Source organism: Podarcis cretensis, assembly GCF_951804945.1.
Source record: "Podarcis cretensis genome assembly, chromosome: 3".
NCBI lineage: Eukaryota > Metazoa > Chordata > Lepidosauria > Squamata > Lacertidae > Podarcis > Podarcis cretensis.
Window position 1 is genome coordinate 123,740,356 of NC_137172.1, and position 18,592 is coordinate 123,758,947.

Consider the following 18,592-nt stretch of genomic DNA (forward strand, 5'->3'; position numbering starts at 1 on the left):
CTTGAATTCAAGTCAGCACTGAACTTAAAAGGCAGCCCTGCTTATAGAGCAGGCTTCCTCAAATTCGGCCCTCCAGATGTTTTGGGACTACAATTCCCATCATCCCTGACCACTGGTCCTGCTAGCTAGGGATCATGGGAGTTGTAGGCCAAAAACATCTGGAGGGCCAAGTTTGAGGAAGTCCATTATAGAGGAACAATCAAGAGTACATTCTAAGCCTCTCAGTTGTTCCTTTGCAACCTACAGCTTTACCAACTCCACAGCTGGGATTGACAAAATCTTTTTACTGGATACCCACCCCTTTTCCCTTTTAATTTTTTTAACATTTTTTGCAAAGTGTGTAAAGCTGAATGTGCGCAAGTTAAATGCACGTGAGTTGTGAGTTACCTGTATAGTGGCCAGGGTAACAGTGTAATCAGGCAAGGTAAGAGATGGGTGGCGCAGCAAGCAGATGGCACCACCTGGGACCATGAAGATCTCCTGGAACTGCTGAGCTTAAAAAGTCCAGAGGCAGCAGTCAGGAAGGAGAGTTTTGTGGAGAGCAGAGATATAGACTGTAGTTCTCTGCTAGCTGGGAGGTAAGGCATCCCAGACCCCCTCAGCCCTCAGCTGGGGAAGTGCCCGCTGTGCCACACTTCTCCATTGAGAGGCGTGCAGTTGCACTCCCCTCAAGGGAGAAGTTTAAAGGAGCCCCCACCTTGCCTCCAGCACGAGCCAGCAATGGGGTAAGGTCTCTGTTAGACTTCCCCACCCACCCTCTACCACCACCTGGCCCATCTTTGTGGGGGGGGAGCACACATCGTGGTACATCAGGATGTCATGATGCTTAGCTGCTGATATACCATGATGTTGAAAACCAGCTATCACCCAGGCCTAGTCTGCTTTTTAGTGCATCTAAAATCCATTGCTTATTAGGAGCTACCCCACATTTTGTTCAAAAAATTGCTTTGCAGAGGTAACTACCATACAGTTATCAAAAGTAGGGTGTCCGTGGCTTGGCTTGTGAAAAATAAGGGGTGCTCAGTAATTAGCTAATTGAGAACCACTGTAGTAGAGGAACAGAAGAACTGTATGGTGCCCACAAGGAACCACAATTATTCAGGTAGCCTTTTTGGGCCTCATTGTTATTGATCCCTGACGTCGCACAGCTCCCAGCAAAAGGAATCTTGGAACTACTGGATCTTGCTCAACCAGTCCATGATGGAGAAAAAGTTATTTTGATGGTGTACTACATCACCTATTAAAACCCCAATAAGATTTGAATGTTCATCTTAAAAGAATGATTTACAGCTTAATCCTATCCATGTATACTCAAGCATAAGCCACAGTAAAGTTACATCCACAGCATGCATTTAGATCACCCCTATACCACTTAAACAGTCAAGGAATCCTGAGAACTGCAGTTTGTTATAGTTGTTGAGAGGAGACCACTCACAAAGCTACCCTCAGCATTCTTAACAACTACATTTCCTAGGAATCTCTGGGAGACACCATGACTGCTAAAGTGGTATAAAGGTAAAGGTAAAGGGACCCCTGACCATTAGGTCCAGTCGTGGCCGACTCTGGGGTTGCAGCGCTCATCTCGCTTTGGCGTACAGCTTCCGGGTCATGTGGCCAGCATGATTAATCCGCTTCTGGTGAACCAGAGCAGCTCACGGAAACGCCGTTTACCTTCCCGCCGGAGCGGTACCTATTTATCTATGTGCACTTTGATGTGCTTTTGAACTGCTAGGTTGGCAGGAGCAGGGACCGAGCAACGGGAGCTCACCCCGTGGTGGGGATTCGAACCGCCGACCTTCTGATCGGCAAGCCCAAGAGGCTCAGTGGTTTAACCCACAGCGCCACCCGCGTCCCCTAAAGTGGTATAGGGGTGATTTAAATGTATGCTATGGGTGTGATCCAAGTCTGATGAGATTTTAATTCCAAGTTTAAGTGTATAGGATTGCAGTCTTAGAAACAAGCTTCTCTCCATCCATTGCCTGACTAACTTAAGTGTTGGAAGTAGAAAGCATATATGGCCAAATAAGCAACATGGCATGTGGCTGGTTGAGAGAAGAGTGTCAAAGTCCGGGGCAGGGGAAAACCTGACCCACTGCATGTAGCCACTATATCTCTGAAGATGAGAGCACACAGAGCAAGCCTTTTGCTGGACACTTATTGTGGGCAGGTTCATACAGGAGGATGTAATTTAAGGGTTTAAAGAATGGAATAACTTTCTTATATGTATAGGTAACATCTATTTTTTAGTAACATTTTACTTTCTATACAACATATTTTTGTATTTTCTTTTTAATTTTGTGATGTAACATTTAAATTCAATTATATAGACCCATATATCGTGATATATTTAAATATTGTGATGTTTAGCTGGTGATATGTTGAAAATTAGATATCGCCCAGCTTTACTGGGGATACTAAAGTTTAGACATACTTTAATGAAATGCAATATTCATTTCCCCCCTGCAGTAAATTTCTGGTGACAAAATTAAAACTATGCCTCATTTGGGAAATGGTAAAAAGAAACTAGATTATACTAGTTCTTATAAGCTGCAACTGCTTATGATGCTTGAAGAGCATTTTGCTTCAGGTATTTGAAACTTAATACTACTTAAATATTCTCTGTTGGATATTGTTACAGTGGAATTCCAAGTATTTCCTGCAGTTTGAGTTCAAGATTACTTGACTAGTGCGGAGAAGTACAAAAAAAAGGTATCTAAATGGGCACAGTTGTTTTGTGTCCCATTTCCTACTTTAACAGAATGAAATGCTAGTTTGGATCAATGAATTTAGACACCAAGTAGATTTATTGCAGTTTTAACTGTTTCACGTGTCTTATGTCCCTTACCTATAAGATGTTTACTGTACAGGTCAACCCTCATTCCCTTCTAGGTAGACTGAAAATTGCAGCAATCATTTTAATAACATTACTAAGCGCAATCCTATGCAACTTTACTAAAAAGTAAACACAAAAGTTTATAGAGCTTACACCCAAGAACAGTGCTTCTCAACCTTTTTCCAACTGTGGCCCCCTTCCTGTGGCCTCTCCTGTCCTACAGGTAGAAAGGTAGCTATTTAAAGGTTTCATTTGTAAATAGAACTTTTTTTTTTATTAAAACTCATTTGTCATGGATACGGCCCATGGGGACCCCCAGGATATTTCAAGGGGGCCTCAGGTGAAAATTGCGTAAATGGGGGGCCACGGCACGAGACTGTGTAAACTGTGTCTGGAACTATGTAAAACTTGCTAAATTCTCAGGAATATCACACCTGTGGCCTAAGCCACAGTAAAACACCCCCCCCAACCTTATGTGTAATTTCTGACTGTTGTAGAGGGGATGTCCTTCTCCACACCAAAATGAAAACCCTTCAAAGAGATGTTTCTTCTTGGTTCTGGGTCTCTCTTGTCTCCTCGCTGGGGGCGGGGGAGACTCTGCTACAACAGAGAAATAAAGATCTGCCTTGCTTTCGCTGCATCCTGCCTCTATCCATTCATCTCCGACTGATCATGGACTTTGGGGACGCAGTCCCTTGGGGGGTGGGGCAGCAAAAGCAAACCACCCCTATTTTTCTTTATCAAAACAAAACATTTAAACAGCTACCTTTCTACCGGCAGGAGAGGAGGGGCCACAGGAAGGAAACAAGGTTGGAAGGGGGACACGGTCAGAAAAGGTTGAGAAACACTGTGCTAGAGTGGCAATTATGTAAATTTCCACAGAAAAGTCATCCTGCTAAAACAACTCATTTCATTGTTTCCATTCTTGCAGTTAGTTGCCTGCCTCCAATCTCACTTCACGGAATATTGGGCCTCTCAATTTAGCCTGGTCTGTGTCACTGGAATGCTTTTTGCAGCTGATGAAAGTTCACTATGCAAATCCCAGGCAATTATGCCGGATAAAGTTATTTAACATGCACCACAGCATCATGGAATTATCCAGTCTTCTACTATTCTTTCATTTCTCAGAACACAGTAGGAAGGCCATTTTAAAAGTAACTTCATAATAAAGTAGAATAATTCGCCTACAAAGCTTACTGATTTCAAGGACAAAACTCCACAAATTTTCATCAGAAATACAGTGAAAGCAAAGCAGGCTTCCTAGTAAGGTGGGAAACCAATTGCAAAACTTTCAAAGAATACACACACACACACACACATACACATACACACACACACAACACTCCATTGTCATACAACAACATTTGCATTTCTTCAGCTTTCTAGTCATTATGCAAATTGTACCCCACTGCCGCTTCGCCGTGAGTTTGTGGGGAGGGCTCTTCCCCCTGCAAGCCCATTCTCCATCTTGGGTCTGGGGGCGGGCCCCATACTCCACCTCAGCATATAAGGCTCCAAGGAGGCCTCGGGCTTCGCCGTGCGTTTGTGGGGAGGGCTCTTCCCCCTGCAAGCCCACTTCACCAGGCCAGGGGGCGGGGCCCACACTCACCACCACCACAACTTTAAGGACACTGGTGCTGCTGAAGCAAATGTTTAAAATGTTTTTAGATATTTTAAACGGTTTTAAAAGTGTTTTTACTTTTTACTTTGTTGTACCACCATAAACGGTGGTTTTTATCCATATATTTTTATTTTGTTTTGTTTTATTTTGGGTTGGGGTGGGATGGTTGTTGAGTGGGGTGGGGATTGGTTTTGTTTTGGTGTAATTGTTTTTTGTTTGTTTGCGTGCTTTTATATTTTGTAAATGGAGGCAAGTATGAGGCTTGGGATTCCTACTGTGGAGGGGCGAGGGAGGTATGGCGGTGGGGGCAGATGTCATAGGCGAAGGGGATCGAGATACGGATATGCTCGTACCCCTTCCAATCTGCGTGCCATCCCGAGGGACGAGGGTAGGGTGAGCAAGGATTACTCACCTCCATCACTGGTGTTGTGCAATGCCAGGTCTATAGGCAACAAAACCACCACCCTGCGAGATTTCTTCATCTCGCAGGGGGTCGACCTGGCTTGTGTGACGGAGACCTGGGTGCACGAAGGGGATACTGTTACCTTACGAGAGATGGCGCCCCCGGGTTTCTCCGTCCTCCACCAGTCGCAGACTGTGGGCCGGGGGGGGGAGGGGTGGCATTATTAATCCGGGAAGATTGTTCTTTCAGGGCTCGACCATCACCATCGATCCCCGGCATTGAATGTGTTGGCCTAGTGTGGGACTCCGAGGTGAGCTTGGCTGTCTGGCTGGTGTACCGGCCACCTAGCGCACCAGCAGCCACCCTGTCAGGCCTGCTGGAGGCGGTGGCTGGCTGGGCCTTGGAGTTCCCTAACCTATTGGTATTGGGGGACTTCAACATCCATGCTGATGCCACTCCCTCCTCACAAGCTCTGGACCTGGTGTCTTCCATGGCGACACTAGGGCTCTCCCAGTTTGTTTCGGGCCCCACACATCAAGCAGGCCACACGCTGGATTTGATCTTTGGCGTCGGTATAGATGTGATCATATTTCCTTCGATGAAGGTGCCATGGTCTGATCACTACGCTCTGAAAGCCAGGATTGACGTTCCACCCCCACCCTGCTTAGGTGGCGAGCCAATTTGGGCTCACCCGCAGAGGCTGATGGACCCTGATAGATTCCGTCAAGCCTTGCGGGACCTTTCTCCCCCTGGCGACTCATTGACTGAGCTTGTTGAGGGCTGGAATCAATGAGATCACACCTAAGCGCCCTCTGCGACCCCGCAGAAACCGGGCTCCCTGGTTTACCGAGGAGCTCCGGAAAATGAAGTGGGACCTCAGACGGCTAGAGCGAGTATGGCGAGGTGCCCGTGACGGAGCTTCAAGAACATCTTATAGGGTTTTTATGAAAACTTATGAGATGGCAGTGAAGGCCGCTAAGAAGTCCTACTTCTCAGCCTCCATTGCCTCCGCTAGCTCTCGCCCGGCGCAATTATTTAATATAATTCAGTCTTTAACGTCCCTCGAAGGACAGCCAAATTTAAATAACAATTTGACACACAGCCGTGAGGCATTTGCGAGCTTTCTTGCAGAGAAGATCCTGTTGCTCCGCCATGACCTCCCTACCAATTTGGATACAATAAAGGAACTGGAGGCCCCTCGACTGTCCTCGGGTCCAGTATTGGACCACTTTGACCAGATATCCCCAGCCGATGTGGACAGACTCCTCCGAGCTGGAAAGCCCACCACTTGTCCTCTCGACCCGTGCCCGTCCTGGCTGATTAGAGTGTGTCCAGATGAGGTGCGGGCCCCCCTGGGGGATATCATCAATTTGTCCCTTGGCCATTCCCAGGGGAACTGAAGGAGGCAGTGGTGCACCCACTCTTAAAGAAAACATCATTAGATCCCTTAGATCTATCAAATTACCGCCCGGTTTCGAATCTTCCATTCCTGGGTAAGGTGATTGAGAGAGTGGTTGCTGAACAGCTTGGTAGGTTTCTGGATGAAACATCGGCTCTGGATCCATTCCAGTCCGGCTTCCGTGCTGGTCATGGGACCGAGACGGCTCTGGTTGCCCTAACAGATGATCTTCGTAGACAGCTGGATCGAGGCGGGTCGGGGCTGCCGATTCTTCTAGACCTGTCAGCAGCTTTCGACATGGTCGATCACGAACTCCTGGACCACCGCCTTGCCGACGTGGGGATCCAGGGCACAGTCCTTCAATGGCTGCGCTCGTTTCTCTCTGGTCGGGGACAGAGGGTGGCGCTTGGGGGGGGAATTGTCATCGCGCCACTCCTTGGTGTGTGGAGTGCCTCAGGGTGCGATTCTCTCCCCGATGCTTTTTAACATCTTTATGCGCCCCCTCGCCCAGCTTGTCCGGAGTTTTGGGCTGGGCTGCCATCAGTATGCTAATGACACCCAACTCTATCTGTTGATGGATGGCCATCCTGACTCGGCCCCAGACACACTGCACTGATCAGATGCTTGGAAGCTGTGGCTAGATGGTTACGTGGGAGCCGGTTGAAGTTAAATCCTTCGAAGACAGAGGTCCTCTGGCTGGGACGGGACGATATGGGATTGAGGGGGCAACTCCCATCTCTTGCGGGGGTGCAATTAGTGCCAGCACCGTCTGTTAAGAGTTTGGGTGTAATCTTCGATACCTCCCTCTCCATGGAGGCGCAGATTGCAGCTATAACAAAGGCGGCATTTTTTCATCTCTGCCAAGCTAAGCAGTTGGCTCCTTACCTCTCTCGCCCTGACCTAGCCACTGTGATCTGCACGATGGTCACCTCCAGACTGGATTATTGTAACTCGCTCTACGTGGGGCTGCCCTTGAGACTGACCCAGAAACTCCAGCGGGTGCAGAATGCCGCAGCGAGACTCCTTACGGGGTCTTCGCTGCGAGATCACATTCATCTGGTGCTATACCAGCTGCACTGGCTCCCGGTGGAGCACAGGATCAGGTTTAAGGTGCTGGTTTTAACCTTCAAAGCCCTATACGGCCTAGGACCCTCGTACCTACGGGACCGTCTCTCCTGGTATGCCCCACAGAGGAACTTCAAATAAAAACATCTTGAAGGTCCCAGGCCACCGAGAGGTTAGGCTGGCCTCAACTAGAGCCAGGGCTTTTTCGGCCGTGGCCCCGATCTGGTGGAACGCTCTGTCACAGGAGACAAGGGCTCTGCAGGACTTGACATCTTTCCGCAGGGCCTGCAAGACAGAGCTGTTCCACCAGGCCTTTGGTCAGGTCGCAGCCTGACTCCCTCCTGTGGCAATCTTTACAAAACTTTAGTTTATGGTTGCCATCAATTTTTGATTTTAATTCATTTTTATAATGTTTTTATAATGTTGCACTGTTTTAGTGTTGTTAGCCGCCCTGAGCCCGGTTTCGGCTGGGGAGGGCGGGATATAAATAAAATTTATTATTATTATTATTATTATTATTATTAACTCAATAGGCAGTTTATTTGTGCATAGGAATTGCGTATACTTGGCAAATAGGAAGGACTTTCCCTTTATAATCTGACCTGTGTATGTCTAACTGAAAATACGTACTCACAAGACTGACTTGTCATATACACATCCACTTCCAAGAGCCCTGTACTTCTTTCCCTGCCCTCGCTATTAGCAACAGCAAACTGAGTTGGGTCCTAGCTGTTTTGACCCTTTGCCTGAATATGCAATTGAAGCAAGTTACCAGGTTTCTTAATGCCCAAGCAAATTCCTCCCTCCCAGGAGGGACTCAGCTAGTACATGCCGGCCCAGTGCTGGCCAAAAAAAGCCTGCCTCCTGCACTGCTTCTTCTGACAGCATTGGGCCCTTTGGAGCTGACACACCCTCATGGCCAAGCAGTCAATCTGCAGTGGCAGCTTCTCCAGGATTGGCAGGGGCTAGGCAACATCATGCACGATGGCGGCAGCTACATGGGGCCTGGCCACTCCCTCGCTGACCGGGTGCAAGTGTCATGGCCAACCGAGAGGACTCCGGAGATGGAGCTCCTTAAGAGTCCGCTCCAGAGCAGCAGGACCCCCAGGCGCCTCCTTCCAAGCCCAGCCCGGGTCCAGCGCAATATTTCTGGCTCCCGTTTCACTTCCACAGCCACTCCACTCTGGGAAACCCCCCAGGAGCCCAGTCAGAGGTCCTTCCTGCTTCTGCCCTGAGGGGTTTCCCTCTTGTTAGCAAAGCCTCCTGCAGGCATTACAGCCTCAGCCTTTCTGTTTATTATCTGGCAACACGAAAGGATTCTTCTTTTCAACAAGAAGAGGGAGTCTGTTGTGTAAAGCAAACCACTATTGGGAATCTGTTCGTAGAGCTGTTACCTACAGGCCAAATCAGGGTATTCTGCAAGTCTGGAGGGCGCCTGGGAGGGGTGCCAGGAGGGACTAGGAGGCAGTGACTGGGGCACCCTGCAGCCCCAGTGCCACCCGGGGCACCCCACACCCCTTCCTACACTGCTACTTAAGAGATCCTTTCGTGATTACTGTAATGTGTGTAGGTATCTTTCAGATACCAAGGTCCCAAATCATGTAGGCTTTAAATCACCATCTTGTATTGAGAGCGCCAACACTGGAAGCCAACACAGCCAGTGTCATACTTGCATAATAAGGCTCCCATCAGACCCTTGCCACTGCTTTTGCACCAACTGGAGTTTCCAGATGGCTTTCAAGGGCAGCTCATTGTAGTAATCTAATCTAGAAATGACCAAAACATACTTCGAGAGAAGCAGTGCCCACGCAAAACAAATTTGTTCTAAGTAGGCATAGTTAGTGGGATCAGGTTGTCAAGCCCTGTAATTAAAGTCTCTAAACTCCTTCTAGCACAACATTTTAAGATACTAAAGTGCCATCTGATCCTCAGTTAAGTATTGCAACTGTCAGAACCATTCAGATTAGAAGATACTTTAAAAAGTAAACGAGTTGCCTCGTCTGACACTCATCTTAAACAATGAACAAATTCCATGGAAATTGGTAAGGATAGTATACAGCAGTGTTTCCCAACAAGGGGGGGAGGAAGGCCCCCCAGGGGCCCCTGGGATATTCCAAGGGGAGCACAGATATAAATTGGGGGGCCACAGCACAAGGCAAGGAGACCACAGAAGGAAGTGAGAAGTGAAGAAAAAAACTTTTTTAAAAAGAAAACTGTGAGTCTAGCGCTCCTTTTTGCCACATGCATTTTCTTGGAGCAGTCCTGGTTTGTTTCCAGCGGGAGAGGGCAATCGCTGAGGCTCCCGATCCTGAACAGCCAGGTCAGGTAAGTGTGGGGGCTGCAATGGGTAGGGCTGGGTGAGCCAGAGCTGTTTGTTGCTGCTGCTAGTGCTAGGTCTGATGGCAGTCTGGGCCTAACTCTGCAAGGAGCATAGTGCAATCCACCCCACTGCCTAGCTAAGCGGGGTCGCCTGGTGCTGCTGACTTGCATCTAGTAAATAACTGTCTACTCAGAAGAAAGCCACAGGTAAGGGTGTGTGAGGCTATAGCAGTGGCTTTCAACCAGTGTGCTGGGGCACCCTGGAGAACCTTCAGTGATGGTCAGGAGTGCCGCAGGCAACACTGGCCTCAGTCCCTCTTTCCTTCCCCTTTGATGCCCTATTGCGTCTCTGCCTCCCAAAGGCTTGTTTGTTTCAGCAGCCCTGCCTGCAGACTCCACAAGTGGCACCTCTGGGACTGACCAGGGGGTGCTGGTTGCCAGGAGCAGAGGCGGCCTTGGAGTACGCAAGCAAGTGGGTGAGGGAGCCCAGCCAGCCAGTCTACCTGCCCTTGCTGGTGGGAATGGACAGTAAGTGGGAGGCTGGGTGGGCAGGTGGGCACTGCGCTGGCCTTTCTTGTGCTTGCTGTGCTCCCTGCCTGGGAGCCGAGTGCCTGGTGCTGAAGGGAAGCCTTTCTGCCATGCATGCCCGGCAGCACCCAAGGTAAGGTGCTGGCCTCACGTTTGGCCAGTCTCTGTTGGGCTACTAAGGCTGGGGACATCCTCTTCCCAGACCCCTGTGGAGCAGTGTGAGGAGGCACCTCTTGGGGCAGCTCAGAGATCAAGGGCTGTGGCAGCTGCTGCCTGGAGGACTCCCAAGGAGAGGAAGAAAAGAGAGGAGGCTGAGGGAACACTCCACAAGGGAGGGTCTTCAAAAAGGGGCGAGAAGCTGCCAGCTCTGCAGGCAAGGGGTGACATAACTGGGCTCCTGACACCCACAGGGGTGCTACAGAAAGACTGAAGTTGGCCAAGGGAGCTGTAGAATCAAAAAGGTTGAAAACCTGTGGACTATAGGGTTTTATCTAGGCAGCCAGGGCTCCTCCGAATAACAAGATCTTTTTGAACCAAGTCAATGAGGACCATTTGCTTTTTTAAATTCTCCCAAATATACAGAACTTTCTGTGTGCCTTTTGGCCTGTATCTGTAGGTTTCTCCCTCTGTGTGGAACAACTTGGGACAAATGAGTGTTGTTTACTTTTTATAATACTGTACATGGAAGATGGATCCTCCTTCGGAGGTTGTGGACTCTCCTTCCTTGAAAGCTTCTAAGCAGAGCTTGGATTGCTATCTTTCATGGATGCTTTAGCTGAGTTTCCTACATTGCAGGGGCTGCACTAGAAAGACGACCCTCGGGGTTCCTTCCAGCTCCATGATTCTACGTTTTCCTGCTTCAACAATATTTCATTATGTGCCTATCATTTTATGTAATTGTATTTTGTATAAAATAAAACATATTCTATTTACAAACAAACATTTCAATAGCTACCTTTTTAGTGGTGGGATGGGGGAGTATGGGCGTAGCCAGGATTTTTGTAAGGGGACATGCTTTTGTTGGGGGGCAGAACCTCAGATTTGTATTGATTTTCGGGAAATACAGGATTGGGTGTGAGGAGACTGAAATTTTGTCACATCTGTAAATTCTAGTGAAGTTTTCGAAACATAATAATTTATATTAAATCATATGAATCACCATAAACTATTATTGCCTTTGGGACTACAAAGCTAAGCTTGGTCACCTTCATACCTATTTCCAGAGAGGCAGCTGTGTTAGTTGGAAGTCCTGCAGCAGTTTAAACACCAAAACGTGACCTAAGCTTTCATCCAATGCATCTTACAATGTGGCCACTAGTCTGTAAAAGCTTATGCCATGATAAAATGTGCTACGGGACTTTTTGCTGCTTTTGCTTCATTCCTTCAATAAAAATGCATGTAACCCCAAAGACCTGCTCACTAGGGTGTGCGTGCATCCCGAGTGGGATTTATTTCCACGAAATACGCTCGGGGTGGGTATATTGAGGAGAGGAGTCACAAGCGAGGCGCAGTAAATAAACGGAAAGGCAGCAGGCAGGAGTATCAGAAAACTACCGTCGTAATCAGGGAAATAGGAGAAAAAGGGTAAAGGAAAACATAATCCGGCTACGTGAGGAACTTGGGACTAGCCCCGGCCCGCCGCCTCTTCTCGCCCTGGCAGGTCCTTAGATGGGGGGGGCTTCTCTCCCCGCCCGCCCCCTCGCCCGCCCCCTAAAAACAGAACCAGCGAGGAAAAAAGAGCAGAGCAAAGGCGGCGAGTTTCGGGCGCTCCCAAATGCACAAATGTCTCCCGCAGCGCTCACCATTCGAGGAGGAGGAGGAGGAGAAGGAGGAAGGCAAGGCGGCAAGCCCTTCTTTCCCGCCGGGCGCGCGCTTTCCGGGCGTCACTTGGCAACCGGCGAAGCAGAGACTCCCCGGCCAGGAAGCCCGCGGCTGCCTCGGATTCAATTGCGCGCGCGCCGAGGGCAGAGACAGGAAACGCGGCGAGTCTTCCCCGGCTCCGTCTTTTTCCCTTGGCCCCATGGGCGGAGCCGGAGGGGCATCCGCCCCCCAGGCAAGAAAATAAATGAATACACTTAAGTGACCAACTGGGTCGCAGATAACTCGGTCCCCCCCCCCCCACCCATGGCTGGCGCTGCGGTCTAAGCTGGTCCTGATTTGTATCACTCTAATTCGTCGACTTCGAGTGTACAGGGCATCTGTATTTAACAGCTTGTTTTCCTCTCCAAAGAGAGAAATGGGAAAAATCAGGATAGTAGCAGTTATAAGTTTGGACACCAGCGCGTCCTCCCGCCCCCAGGCCCCCAAAAGGAGAAACAGACAGGAATTTCATGCTAAGTTTTATTTCGTGAGAAACAATATTTTCAAAAGTGCAACTTGCCTGCCTGCAAACCACTCCAATGTTATTTCACATTAAAGGAAATAAGTAAGATCTCCTTACAAGTATCTTAAACTTATTTGAGAAAGGGCTGTAATGTCAGCGACTTACATATCATACATTCAAATCACATGGCTTCCTCCAAAGAATCCTGGGAACTATTCATTTATATCCCAAAGCTACAATTCTCAGCACCCTCAACAAACTTCAATTCTGAGGATTATTTTGGGGGAATCATGTGCTTTAAATGTAGGTGAGTATGCAGACTCAGCCGTACAGCATCTGCATTGCTTGCAGAAGGTTCTAAATTCAGTTCCTGGCATCACTAGCCAGTGTTGGGAAAGACACTGCATAGTTGCTGTCAGCCAGCGTAGACAAGGACAATACTGAGCAAAATGAACCAAGAGACCACATAACACCGGTCTTGAGAGACCTACATTGGCTCCCAGTACGTTTCTGAGCACAATTCAAATTGTTGGTGCTGACCTTTAAAGCCCTAAAAGGCCTCGGCCCCGTATACCTGAAGGAGCGTCTCCACCCCCATCGTTCAGCCCGGACACTGAGGTCCAGCGCCGAGGGCCTTATGACGGTTCCCTCATTGCGAGAAGCAAAGCTACAGGGGACGCCCTGAGGGAACGCCCTCCCATCAGATGTCAAAGAGATAAACAACTACCTGACATTCAGAAGACATCTACAGGCAGCCCTGTTCAGGGAAGTTTCTAATGCATGAGACTTTAGTGTATTTTTGGTTTTTGTTGGAAGCTGCCCAGAGTGGCTGGGGAATCCCAGCCAGATGGATGGGGTACAAATAATAAATTATTATTATTATTATTATTATTAGTCTGACAAAATCCCCATCAAAGTCTCCTGAGCAAACTTAGATGTCTGCTATCAGGGGGTGGATCATCTTAAGAGTTGGTAACTGATTAAAGTGCAGGAAGCATGGAAGATAAATAAATGGACAGTTCTCGCAGTGAATGAATGGAAGTTGTCTCCCCTCACCCCTATGTGCACAGGATCTGTTTTGGGTCTTCATGGATGATCTGAAATTAAGGGTGAGTAGTCAGGTGTCTGCATAATTAATTATTAAGGGTAGCAAAAACAAAAAAGGAATTGGGAAGAACTCCAAACTGGGCTATTAATGTGGCAGAATGTAAGATTGAAAGAGTTCCTGGAAATTTCAGTCTCCTTCAAGAGTCACAGGAGCTGCACAGCAGAAGCTTTTATGAGAAGGTCAAGCTGTCTATTTCCAGTGCTTTTTCACTCCAAAATCACAGCCCTAGCCAGCCATAGTCATGAGAAAGTTCAAGACCAAAAATCCTCTTCCTTTTTTCCTTCTGCGTCATTTCCACAAGTGCAGGAAGTGGACGGGCACAATGTCAATAAATTTCAATTTGTTGTGTTTTTATATCTGTTTGTATATGTCATTATTACTTGCAATTCTTTCTGAAATATGCTTTTTCTGCATCTCATTGAGGGTTGATCTGTGTTTCCATGTTTGTTTGCTTTTTAGATTTGCCTCATTGGCTCGGTTCAAGCTGAGGACATCAGTTATCAATATTATCTATTTTTGTACATTTATATCCCAAATGTCTTCCATCAGGTAAGCAGCATGGAAAGTTGTTTTAAAAGAACTGTATGAAAAACAAAGGAACTTCACAGAGGAGACTACAGTGCAAAGCTGCTGGCTTACAATTCTTCATGAGATTCAGTGCCATCAATTGTGGACTGAATCGGAACAAAGTATCTTTTTATACATATATAATAATATTTATTAAGTTTTCCAATTTAACAATCCAATAAAAGCCACATTAAAAACATTCCAAATTATAAAATAATCAAACAGTCCAAATATTATTCCAAATTATAAATCTTCGTTTGACTTCCCATGCTCTGAGGTCGGGGGATAGCAATCATCTCACATTTGTGCTGCTTCTCTAAATTAGTCCAGGTGATTCCCATAAATCAATCCGAAGTTAATCCCTTGTTCATTTTTCTCAGCCTCTGAGTTCGTCTTGCAAGCGAGTTAAATCAAACAATATGTTTCTGTGTGGGTGTTTATTTTGTTCCATGTCTTTCACTTTCACTTCTTCGTGCCTGTAATTATCAACAGCGACACATCCCAAAATGGAGGAATTCCGACTTTCTGCCAGTTGTACCAGGCGTATTTCCAAACCTCTTCATTTTATCTTGTCCAGATCAGTTAAGCCCATACTTTGGCTAGAAGCCTCAATTCCCATCTTCCATTCTTAACGATCAATTAGAATTAATTGTAGCTTCCTAAATCTTTTCCACAAAGTTAATAATAAGGTCAAAATGAGTCTTAAATATTAGAATATTCTCCAGTCCCGCTTGCATGCATAACACTGGGCAACAATTTTTTACTTTTTGAATGTTGTCTAGATTTCTACAACTGATTTAGGGTATTTTATTTTTTTTAAGAATAATTTTTTATTAACCGACCAATCACATCAAATCAAACCAAATTACATAAATTTCAAATTACACAGCCGAATTTTAAATTTTTGTTGGGGGTACCCATATTTCAAGTCCCGAAGGGATCCAATCAACTTCTTGCTTCTTACTGCTGTTTTAATGTCCACAAATCTAACCTTATGATGTTCACAGTACTATCCAGTCCTTTCTTATTATTTTTCCACATCTCTTGTTGTTATTTTCATATATTTTTCCTTTCTCTTTGTGACCTCTGATAGTCTCCGCAAGCTGGTTAGAACAGTTTGTAATCCTGCGTGGATATTATTTTTTTAATCCAGTAGCCATATCCAGACGTTTTCCATATAACATCACTTCCATACATCAAAACAGTCTTAGCGTCATTAACCTTCACCAATCTGCCTCCTTTCTCAAAACCTCTGAGGAGATTCACTAGGAATGCAGTCTGAAAACAAATCCGTTCTTCCTCCTGGCTATAAATCCTTTGGCAAGATGGCGACTCCGAATTAATTGCTGCGCCATTCCCAAAAGCTTTTATTGCTTCTCGGTCTCCATAAAGCGTACTTTTGGTTAAAGTTTATCTCCACACAGACCTTAATCATCCTGCTTGAGTCGGGTTCTAATTAGAACCGACGGTTCTAATGAGGAGGGGTTCTTGTAAATCACATAGAAGGAAAGTAAAAAAGGTTTCCCCCCCCCATTCAACCCCGTTGTCAACATACCCCGCCTTTGGTGTATCTTCATCGTAAAATATTCCTGTTTCTCCAGCCCGTCGTCTTCTTTTGCAGAGGTCACTTAAATTAGCAGACTTCACTCCCCTTCTTCACTTGAAATATGTGCATTTGCTTCTTTTGTAATTAATTATTCCAAATTGCTGCAACTAGTGCGCGATCAGAGACAGCGTCCAGGAGAGCCGAAGTCCCACAGGGGCATTCTGCCTAGGGCCCTCACCCCCTTCTTTCGAATTAGGGGGTGATTTATGGGCACAGCAGGCAAGGGCAGTGTTCCCCATTTCCTTGGGGCAACAAGGGAGGCTGCCTACTCCCATAACAGCTTCTTAATTACCCCATGTGGGTCGGAGAGATGGTATTGTTGGCCATCTTCCAATGCGCCCCCTAGTGGCTCCCCGATTTAGGGTATTTTTGCACTGCTGAATCAGGAAATGGCATCCGTTTCTCTCCATCAGGTCAGGTTTTCTGTAAACTGAATGGTGGGCATTGATAAAGGTAAGTACACGTAAATTGCATGTTGCTTCACCATTTTTCAAACTTCAGGGCTTGAACTTCTGTTTCTTGGAACTTCTGTAATGCTCAGCAGCATGGAGGTCTTTCTTCCAACAGTAGTCAGCCATCATGACTGCGTCCCAGCGACCCTGATACCTGGTCTCCATCCCTTTCATGTCCTGATGGAATCTCTCCCCCTGCTCGTCACTCATTGAACCCAGGTTCTCAGGAAACCGGTCCATATGTGAAAATAGGTAGTGCATTTTGACGCTGTTGTTGCAGCCCAGGTTTCTGAAAGCAGTCAGCATGTTGTTGACAAGTTCTGTGTAGTTTCTGGCCTTATTGTTGCCAAGAAAGTTCTTCACTACCAGAAAAAATGCCTTCCACGCTTCCAGTTCCACTTCGTTCATTGAGTTTCCGAACTCTGGATCTCTGATGAGCTGACGGATCTGAGGACCGTCAAAGATGCCAGCTTTCAACTTCTCCATGGTCAATCCTGGAAAAGCCTGGCACAAGTAAATTAAGCAGTCACCATCCTTGTCCAGAGTCTTGGTGAACTGCTTGATTAAGCCGAGCTTGATGTGCAGCGGTGGGAAGAGTATTCTGTCTCTGTCCACCAGAGGGTCGTTGATGACGTTCCTTTCTTTACAAGGCACCAATTCCTCCCGCACAGGCCTGTCCTTCTTCATGTAATGCTGAGCACGGTCCCTACTATCCCACATGCACAGAAAACATGGGTACTTGATGAAGCCAGACTGTTGTCCCAACAAAAACTTCACTATCTTCAGGTCAACGCAAATAAACCACTTATGCTGATCATAACCAATTTTCTCCAGCACATACTTCACCGCTTCATAGTTCTCCTTCAGTGTACTCGAGTGAGCCAGGGATATATAGCAAACTGGTTGCCGTTGGGTAGCAGAACACATTTCAGTGATCGCTTGCTGCTGTCAATGAACAGTCTCCAATCTTTGGGTTGGTACTGTGGCATTCCAAGCTTGAGCAGAAGCTGCGCAATATCTGCACAGTACACCAAGTCCTTCTCTTCTGAGAAAAAACGGAGGTAATCTTGATGCCTGTTGCGCAAGAAGCTGATGCGAGCACTGTCAGAGAGGAGGTTTTTTCCCTTCAATCTGGATGCCAACAGTTCTGCAGAGTCCGTTGACAAGCTGAGGTCGCGAACTAGATCATTCAACTCCTTTTGGGAAAATGGATGTAGAGCATCATCTTCAAGAACCACTTCTTCTTCATGTCCTTCAACACTGGAGGCATCTTCGTCACTGATGTCAGGAAGTTCTTCGAAGATAGGCACTGGAATTTCATCACAATGAGCTACAGGACGACGTGCTGATTGAAGATCAGGATACTTCGTGGGGCTACTGCCCCATTAACTTAGTTTTGATCCCCCAACTTTATGCTTTGCTGGACCAATTTATGGAAGATTTCGAGGTTTTATGACTTCAGACTGATCCCTTTTCGACATAATCACCCAGAACTATCGGACCTGAATACTTCTTGTCATTAAAATAATCATTTCCAATCAAAACAATTATTTGACAAGGCATTTTACCCCCACCAACTTCTTCTAAAATGCTCCACACAAGCGTACATGTGAACAAAAAAGTAAAAAAAGACATGTGGCCATAGCTCAAAAACTTGACCTGATTGAGCAAAACCAATGTGATTTTTGGATTCAGCGCATCAGATTCATCCTAAATCAGCTGAGAAAACGCAGACAACAAATTTGTTGTTGACCAGTGTAATCAATCAATCGGTAGTCAGTCCTTCCAGTCAGTCCTTGGAGATTTGCCAAGTAAAATAGCAAATATGAAGGATATCAAAAAGAAGCAAAGAAGACTCACCCCCTTTTGTTCCAACATACCAGTTCCATTGTGATGATAACCCCTCTTCCACTTGAATCCTTTAGCTCCTCAGTGGCTGAATCAATTAGCAGAGTAGTTTATCTCCCCTCACTCAGAGCATGCCCGTTAAGTCCGAATTTTAATTTTATAAAACAGGAGTTCGCTCATGGCGGCGACTTTGGAGAGTTGCCAAAGAGATGCACGGTGCTTTCCACCCAGCGTCTCCAGCCCCCTCATGCCTTCCAGATTGACTACTCAGGCTCAGTTCACCTTGTTTGGGCTGATATATATATTTTGATTATATATATATATATATATATATATATATATATATATATATACATATATATATATATATATATGTATATATGAATTTAAATGTTACCTCACAAAATTAAAATGAAAATACACCACCCATCGGTTAACAAAAATATGTTTATAGAAAGTAAAATGTTACTAAAAAATGTTACCTATACATAAAAGAAAGTTCTTCCATTCTTTAAACCCT

The 18,592-nt window shown here is 46.3% G+C and overlaps 1 protein-coding gene across 2 annotated transcripts in view; it reads right to left on the bottom strand.

Moving 5' to 3' along the window:
- Window positions 1-18,270, bottom strand: part of WDPCP (WD repeat containing planar cell polarity effector) — a 214,286-nt gene extending 196,016 nt beyond the window's left edge. Inside the window, exon 1 of one of the 2 annotated variants that reach the window (XM_079969828.1) lies at window positions 18,105-18,270. The gene's annotated coding sequence lies outside the window, so the exon portion shown is untranslated. Of the gene's footprint in view, window positions 1-11,970; window positions 12,073-18,104 lie in introns of those variants that run through there. The other variant, XM_079969827.1, reaches the window with a different exon arrangement.
- Between the last annotated feature and the right edge of the window lie 322 nt (window positions 18,271-18,592).